This window comes from Notolepis coatsorum, assembly GCF_963971535.1.
Source record: "Notolepis coatsorum genome assembly, chromosome: 11".
Taxonomy (NCBI): Eukaryota; Metazoa; Chordata; class Actinopteri; order Aulopiformes; family Paralepididae; genus Notolepis; species Notolepis coatsorum.
In genome coordinates, this window is record NC_140175.1 from 124,451,597 (window position 1) to 124,460,930 (window position 9,334).

Sequence of the window (9,334 nt, forward strand, 5' to 3'; positions counted from 1 at the left end):
CCTAAATTATTACGATCAAACTCCTTCAATAAAGTGACAGAACTTAAAGTTCAGCAGTGAAACACTGTTATTTCACAGGTTTTTCCTAAATTATTATGATCAAACTCCTTCAATAAAGTGACAGAACTTAAAGTTCAGCAGTGAAACACTGTTATTTTACATGTTTTCCCAGAATTATTACAATCAAATTCCTTCAATAAAGTGACAGAACTTAAAGTTCAGCAGTGAAACACTGTTATTTTACATGTTTTCCCAGAATTATTACAATCAAACTCCTTCAATTAAGTGACAGAACTCAAAGTTCAGCAGTGAAACACTGTTATTTTACATGTTTTCCCAGAATTATTACAATCAAACTCCTTCAATTAAGTGACAGAACTCAAAGTTCAGCAGTGAAACACTGTTATTTTACATGTTTTCCCATAATTATTACAATCAAACTCCTTCAATTAAGTGACAGAACTCAAAGTTCAGCAGTGAAACACTGTTATTCTACATGTTTTCCCATAATTATTACAATCAAACTCCTTCAATTAAGTGACAGAACTCAAAGTTCAGCAGTGAAACACTGTTATTTTACATGTTTTCCCATAATTATTACAATCAAACTCCTTCAATTAAGTGACAGAACTCAAAGTTCAGCAGTGAAACACTGTTATTTCACAGGTTTTTCCTCAATTATTACGATCAAACTCCTTCAATAAAGTGACAGAACTTAAAGTTCAGCAGTGAAACACTGTTATTTTACAGGTTTTCCCATAATTATTACAATCAAACTCCTTCAATTAAGTGACAGAACTTAAAGTTCAGCAGTGAAACACTGTTATTTCACAGGTTTTTCCTCAATTATTACAATCAAACTCCTTCAATAAAGTGACAGAACTCAAAGTTCAGCAGAGAAACACTTTTATTGTACAGATTGTTAGAAACAAAAAGCTTCAAGTGTTAACAAACGATCAGGATTGTAAAACTGCTTTATTTTGGAAGCAAGTGTGCTGTATAAAACAGATTCAAATGATTTAAAACTTTAGCTTGCAGTGTTTGTTCAAATATAATGTTTAAATACAGTATGTAAAGTTAAAAACCTATAGAAGTACAATCTAAACACTATTTATGGATCAATATGCATGGCAGCTGCCACCATTGGTGTGTGAATGTGTGTGAATAGGTGAATGAGAGGCCATACGCGCTTTGGATAAAAGCGCTATTGCTATATAAGTGCAGTCCATTGAACATAACATAATGGCCAAGTAGTAAATTAAACTTTATGTCCACAATTCTGAACTATCCCTTCAATGTCATCAGATCTGAACTATCCCTTCAATGTCATCAGATGATTTCAACTTTTAAAAGCGGAGAAAGCAACATATTGTGCTGTTGAACCGAGGGGGTTGTGGTCAGGTCTACAGTTTTTTAGCTTTACCATTTCAGTTTTATATTGTTTTCCACAATATTCTCCCGACCCCTGGGGGCTCCATAATATATGTGAACATTATACTGTTTAATTCAGAATCCCAACTATACAGTGTATTACTAAGTAAAAATCAAAACATACCACACCACAAAAGGTCAATGAATCAGTGGCACAAGTGAAGAGCAGATAAGGAACAATCCTCCAGATTGGCAGTAATCAGCTGGATCCTTGGTGCATGGTGCATCTGGGAAAATGAAAAAAAAGGACACTATGATTCACTGGAAAGTCCGGGACTGTACATTAGGAGGGGGTGGGTGGTAGGAAAAAAGATATATACGGTGGGGAGGAGACTGTCTACAGATACACCTGTGTGATGTTGCTACGGAGTTAAGCTAATAAACGTATACTATACTCACAACCACAGCAGGGGACACAACTATTTTGTTACCCTGCCATGTGGCGGACAGACCTCGCAAATGTCACTCGCCCAATAGCCTCCAGCTGCAACCACTCGAGTCCCTGAGTGATGACTGCTTGGCGCCGCCTCGGTAGAAAAAATTCCCTTTTCATGATATTTGGCGCCTCTGATTGGCTCAATTTTGTTTCAATCTGTATGCATCTACAAATCATATTATACCAGGTAGTCAATTCCGTTAGACTGCGAATCAAATTGACGGATCTCCCCAATCAAATTGACGGAAATCCGTCTTGAGACGGAACACTTTAATGCCTGCATTCAACATCGATTATCTATTGTTCAGGATGTAGGAACGTTATACTTTTTCATTCATACAAAAATACAAAAATACCTTCTAGAATATAAGTATGTTTTATCATTTCCTGTAGTAATTCCTAGAACGTGAGTTATAGACCTAAATGCATCGATTGCCGTTTATTCCCTAGACACGCTATATTAAAAAATTCAACTGTATATGATCGTATACGTTATGCGTCATCATGCACGGAGGAAAGGGGGGGGGGGCGGCGTTTATAATTACGTGATCGTCAGTAAATGCTTTATGTAGTATGGGTGATATATTGATCAGATGGTTTGCAGTGAAATGAATAAATTGGGCTGAAAATAACCAGGGTTTAGCGCAGTCAGATTTAAGGCTTTAAGACTTTTTAATGCCAATCAGAATTAAATTTAATACCAATTTCACGATAACAAAATGGCAAAAATCATGGGTACTCTCAGTACTCATTCAAGGGTACTACGACTATGCCTGCACCTCATGGTACCAAAGCACCTCAAAGGCACTAAAAACAAGATTACAAACATCACAAAACAAACTGGTCAGACTACTGCTTAACCTCACTCCTAAAACCCACTTTACCCCTGCCCACATTCAAAACCGCTCTTAAAGAGCACCTACGGGAGACTGCAATTCGAAACTGGCCACCGTAAATGTCCACCCCCCCCCCCCCTCCTCCTAATGTACAGTCTCATCCCCATCATATATATATAATATTTTCTGTTAGGATCTCTGGGTAACAGTACTGTATATTATTTGCATATCGTATATGTCACAAATGTAACAGTACTACAGTATATACCTGTATGTCATGTATGTCCCTATGCCATAAATGTCATGATGTCATGTATGTTTTTACTGTATTTATTTCTGTATATGTTCGGACAGAGATACGGGATGGTTTGAAAGCTCGGCGTTGCTAATACATATTTTTAATATTTTTTTATAAACTGCTCAAAGCGGCATTATTTCCGCCGTTGGGTGATCACAGCGCCTGCGCACCATCCCGTATCTCTGTCCGAAACCCTCGTGCAACTGTGAGCACATTTGTAATGTCTCTGTGATACTTGTATAACGAACGGTTCGGCCAGAACCAGTCCTTCAGGGTAAATCTAGGTTGGTTTCCCATTGAGGAGCAAGTGACTGTGGATTCACTCGGTGCAGCACAGTCACGAAAGGGGCTATGGACCCTGATGTAAACAAGACAAACGTCTTTCTCTGGTCTGCATCACCTTAACAATTGTGTGTATTGAGCCGTACTGTATTGTACCCATTCTGCAATCTGTTAAATAAAGTTTTCATTCATTCATTCAGCCAGCCGCCGCGCTCACTGGGGCTATTGATAGCGTCAATTAATTGTTGTTGTTGTTGGTACTGCCGCTGCGGATGTGAACGGGGCCGGAGGGGCTTTGGGAGGATGGGAAAGTTATTATTATTATTATTATTATAATAGTAATTGGCTATCATACGTGCCTAGCTAGCGTTAGCTAAAAGAGCCCTCGCAGTGAAGTTATTATTATTATAGCTATCATACTGCAATATAAACTGAGTTTTATAGTGAAAAGAGCAGCTTTATTTTGGTCAAGATTGAAGGCTCTATATTGCAGGAAATTGCACATACAGGTGTTCATTAAATGTAAAAAAAATAAAATAAAAAAAAAGAATAAAAAAGAATCTTGCACCCCCACTTTCAACTATAACTAGGCGGCCATGGGTGTATATATGAATTTTGAATGCCATGGCGAAAAAATTCAATATTGATCTCAATAACGCTGTACAGCGAGATCCAATAGGGTCCAGCTGCAGACTCGGAGCCTCGGTCCAGATTGGAACTTCCGCCCTGCCACAGGACTATTACTCCTGTGACAGGGCAATGCGCTGATTGGCGGAAAGTACGGAAGTATCTCGAAGTACGTCTGACGTATCTCGAATTACGTCTGACGTTTCTCTACGTTAGCGAACATTAAACGTTGTATTCATAAAATAATATAAATTCAGCAGCATGGGGAGGGCCGGGGGGAGGGGAGGTACAGGTAGTAGAAGACATAGAGGTACAGGTCACATAATTATAGTACAGTGGAGAAGTAAAAATAGAATAAAAAGGCAGTGGAAACAATATACAATATTATTAACTCTAATAATAACACGCCTCGCAGGCTCATTATAATACGAGAGCCGTGGGTCTGCATTGTATAGAGCGGATCCCCCGGCCGTATTCAAGCGCTGGAGCGCTTTGCCATGGATAAAACTGTATTAATATAGTAGTAATAATAGTAGTTGGCTAGTTGCGCGCTTCTGGCCACCTCCCGCAGTGCGCGCATACACACATACTGTCTGTAGCCTATACAGTACGTGCAAAATTAGTTGTCAAGAGCCAATCGCACAGGTTGCCTCATCTCATCTGGCTCTGCAAATAGATCTAGAGTCTGAATATCATATATAGCCTGCTGATGATCTCTCTCAAATCCATTCTGAGAACGGAATGCAGTGCCTGCGACGCGGGTCTTGATTGATTGATTGATTGATTGATTGATTGAAAATTGTATTAACAGATCATGCTGGACCTACAAAAGGCCTTTGACACTGTCAATCACTCCATTCTTGATTGAACATTTTATTAACAGATTGCAGAATGGGTACAGTACAGTACAGCTCAATACACACAATTGTTAAGGGGATGCAGACCAGAGAAAGACTTTCGCCTTGGGGGGGGGGGGGTCGGGTAGGAGGGGTGGGTGGGGGGGGGACACTGTGCAACTGTACAAGCAAAACTGTACATTGGAATATTGACAAAACCATACTTGGTCATTTACTGTACATTGGAGGGGGTTGGGTTACAACACAGGAGCAGAGTATAAACAACAGTACAGGAATGAGAAACAGTACTGTACTGTTTTGTAGGTCCAGCATGATCTGTTAATACAATTTTCAATCAATCAATCAATCAATCAATCAATCAATCAATCAAGACCCTCGTCGCGGGCACTGCATTCGGTTCTCAGAATGGATTTGAGACGAGAGAGAGAGAGAGAGAGAGAGAGAGAGAGATCATCAGCAGGCTATATATGATATTCAGACTCTAGATCTATTTGCAGAGCCAGATGAGATGAGGCAACCTGTGCGATTGGCTCTTGACAACTAATTTTGCACGTACTGTATAGGCTACAGACAGTATGTGTGTATGCGCGCACTGCGGGAGGTGGCCAGAAGCGCGCAACTAGCCAACTACTATTATTACTACTATATTAATACAGTTTGATCCATCGCAAAGCGCTCCAGCGCTTGAATACGGCCGGGGGATCCGCTCTATACAATGCAGACCCACGGCTCTCGTATTATAATGAGCCCGCGAGGCGTGTTATTATTAGAGTTAATAATATTGTATATTGTTTCCACTGCCTTTTTATTCTATTTTTACTTCTCCACTGTACTATAATTATGTGACCTGTACCTCTATGTCTATATACTACCTGTACCTCCCCTCCCCCCGGCCCTCCCCATGCTGCTGAATTTATATTATTTTATGAATACAACGTTTAATGTTCGCTAACGTAGAGAAACGTCAGACGTAATTCGAGATACGTCAGACGTACTTCGAGATACTTCCGTACTTTCCGCCAATCAGCGCATTGCCCTGTCACAGGAGTAATAGTCCTGTGGCAGGGCGGAAGTTCCAATCTGGACCGAGGCTCCGAGCGGAAGTTCCAATCTGGACCGAGGCTCCGAGTCTGCAGCTCGACCCTACTTGCGAGATCTGGCGGTCAAAGCATGGCGGGCAATAACCCTTTACAGCGTGGATGTGTTAATAATGATTTGAAGATGTTTACACTTTTTTTTACAACCCTACTGTTCTCCCAAGAATTAAATAAAGGTTTGATGATGATGACATGTCCTAGAAGAGAGATATAGATAGAGTGGGTGTGTTTGTGTTTGTACATGGAAGTTATACTCACATCAGCTTAAGGGAGATGCCATCCATGTCAATTCAGCATAGGATGATTCAGATGGCCTTGTGGTCAGCAGGGTCCCCCTCTGGCTGCTGGCCTCTGGTAGAGGTGTAGATCACCAGTGTCATCCCTCTGAGAACACAATTAGACTTTAGACAGTGGCTTGCGAGCACGATGAGCCTCATTTCTTTATTTTGTGATTGCTCTATCTATCTGATCTTATTACAAAATACTTGCCTCCTAGATCACTAAATGCGGGGCTCCTATCCTATTGAACATATTTTACTTTGTGTGTTTATTTTAACAATAATTTGTGATGCCATCACACAAACTGGCATTTAAAGGGTCAAATTTCAAAAAGTCCTGCACCAGAATGCAGGAAATTAAGTTTTTGTAACAAAATAATTGTGTGTGTGTGTGTGTGTGTGTGTGTGTGTGCGTGTGTGTGAGAGAGAGAGAGAGAGAGAGAGAATGATGGACAATTGCTTGCTGTGTGAGAGAGAGAGAGAGAGAGAGAGAGAGAGAGAGAGAGAGAGAGAGAGAGAGAGAGAGAGATAGAGATTAAGTACATTTGCTGAAATACAGTTGTTCTTAATTTTCTCACTTGCTATGTGAGAATGTTAGTTATTATGTTCTCAATGCCCTTGCATTGTATGAGTTGTGTGGACGCGTTTGCTAGTTCTAGTGCTATCCCTTTGTACATTGTGGCTGTGTCTGACAAAAGTTAACAATAAATAATGGTATTAGGAATACATTTGCCTCCTGCGTGAACTGTGCATAGCTGAATAGACTGTATTTTAACACCGGTCATATGGTGGTACTTGGAGAGCCAGCTACATTCTCAGGTGGTACTTGGTGTAAAAAGTTTGAGAACCACTGATCTATCATGTATAAAATTCAACTCACAATTCTACATGGGCTTCAGGTGGTGGTCTGCGTCTTCAGGTGGTGACATACTTCCCGCAACTGGCGAAGAATCTCTGAAATATTGGATTGTTTGACAGTGACACACAACAGAATATTATTTTATGCCTGAATTTCCCCAAAATGGCTAATTGGACAGCACTTCTCCACCATCAGTGGCTATACGTGTCAGATAGGTGCAGATAGGAGAATCTGTCTGAATGACAAAGAAATCGCTTAACTCTCCCTCCCTCGGCCGCTATTGGCGCGACGGTGTAGCGGTCATTCCTATATGGCTATGACTATGAGCCCAGATGCAACGAGTAATTGTCTACTCAAAATCAACTAAGTGTCATGATTACGTCATTACAACCTGGGACTTGGATGGGAGAGCAGGAAAGATCCAATGTCTTCAGTCAAAAATCCGCCAATCAATGCAAAGGTAAACATACGTCTTTAGAGACGTTTTATATAAGAATAAACACCAGTGAACTTGTGTATAAAATTCAACTCACGCTACAGGCAGTCTCTGCCTGCGTGCAACTGCTGGTCTCTGGTGGTAATTCAGGAATGGCTTCAAGTTCCTCTGGCGAAGAATCTCTGAAATATTGAATACGACAATAAAAATGTTATGCCAGTGAGAGAGGGAGACGGAGATAGAGGGAGAGACAGACATAGCACTGCTGTGTCATCAAATGACAAAGGCTTTGGCAATGTAGGTGTTGTGTGAAGTGGAGGGGGTCGAGGTGAGAGAGACAGAAAGACAGAGATGAAAACACAGATAAAGGTGTGAAGTTTGAAGTGGGGTGAGAGAGACAGACAATATTGAATTGAAAGATAATACTTACTGAGCTGAATCAATGGCAGTGTGGTAATAGGGGCTGGAGTTATACATTGGCATTCCTAGAGAAAGAGCAACATAATTAACAAAATAAGGAAAAAATAAGCACCATCAAAGTAGTTATCAATGAGCACCATATAACCTACAGTAGCAAGTGTACCTAGCTCCATATACCTAGCGCATGTCTGGTGGTAAAAACAAAACATGATTTGAGAATGTGTTAGTTAACTCACCTTGATAGCGGCGATGATTGCCAGCGAATTCTAAAAAGAAGACGATCAAAATATTCAAAAAACCTTGTATGCAATTTATCAAGACTGTGTATATTATATATATATATGTTTAGAGTAGCAGGAGCTAGAAGTTCAAATATGTCAGTCTTTCAAAGCCCCATTTTTTATATATAACAAAAGGCAGAATGAACATCACTGCCGCCCTGCTGGATTAAATTCTGAATTGCAGGTAGGCCTGAATAAGTATTTACTGTGCAAAATAACCAAAACCAGATAAATAATATCTGTTTTTTTATGAAGCACAGATCATGTTAATTAAGTATTCTGAGTCTGAGCAGACAGAAAACCATCTTACCCTCAGCAAGGGATTACTTTGTGCTGAAGACCCACAATGCAACACAACAACTGCAAGCTAAAATGCCTCACATACAAAACGAAATAAAATAGAGCCATGGCTGTGTCCCAAGTTTAACACAATTGAACTATAATAAAGTATTTGTTAACACTAGTTACAACAATGCTTATGTAACTATTAAAAACATACATTTTAATCACGAAACAAAATGGCAGAATAACATTAGCTAGCATGATAGCTAGCTAACGTTAGTAGCTATAATAATATGCATCACTATTTGCTCAAACAAGCTCCAAACTATTTGCCACGGCACAGAGATAACATTTAGTCAAACGATAACAGCCCGGTGATGGTATCTGAACGGAATCATACTATTCCCATAAGAACTCACTTACCAGTTAAGTACCATCTAGCATGTTAGCTAATAATGCTAACAAGCTTCGTTCTAGCCTACTAGTTGCCACCACGGTAATAATTCACAAAGTAGCATGTAGTCAAACGATGATAGCAAGATTATGGTATGTGAATGGCATAATACATAATATTGTCAATGACTTACCAAGGAGTTTGGCTCAGACTATTTGTCAAGCAGTCAGTGAAGACACCATCCATTGAGTGTTTGAATACCTCAAGTCCCGTGAGATCTTCTAGGTCTCGCGAGTTGCTTAGGACTATACCCTCTCGAAGGGGAGGGGAGGGGGAGGAGGGGAGGGGGAATCTACTAAATTGATTCAACGACAGTTTTTCAAATGTTGAAATGGTATCTGTAATTAAATATTGAATCAACATAGCTTTTTCAACCTCAACCAAAAATAACCAATCTGACTGTACATTGGAGGTGGTTGGGTGGGTGGGGGGGTTGGGTAGGAGGGGTGGGTGGGGGACA

The 9,334-nt window shown here is 40.2% G+C and overlaps 1 long non-coding RNA gene across 1 annotated transcript; it reads right to left on the reverse strand.

Moving 5' to 3' along the window:
- Positions 1-1,482: 1,482 nt before the first annotated feature.
- On the reverse strand, positions 1,483-9,060 carry LOC311237497. The gene is made up of 7 exons (XR_014620286.1): positions 9,008-9,060; positions 8,094-8,123; positions 7,868-7,922; positions 7,535-7,619; positions 7,023-7,096; positions 6,123-6,248; positions 1,483-1,658 (listed from the first exon to the last, which is right to left on the reverse strand). It is a non-coding gene; the product is annotated as an uncharacterized lncRNA (long non-coding RNA).
- Between the last annotated feature and the right edge of the window lie 274 nt (positions 9,061-9,334).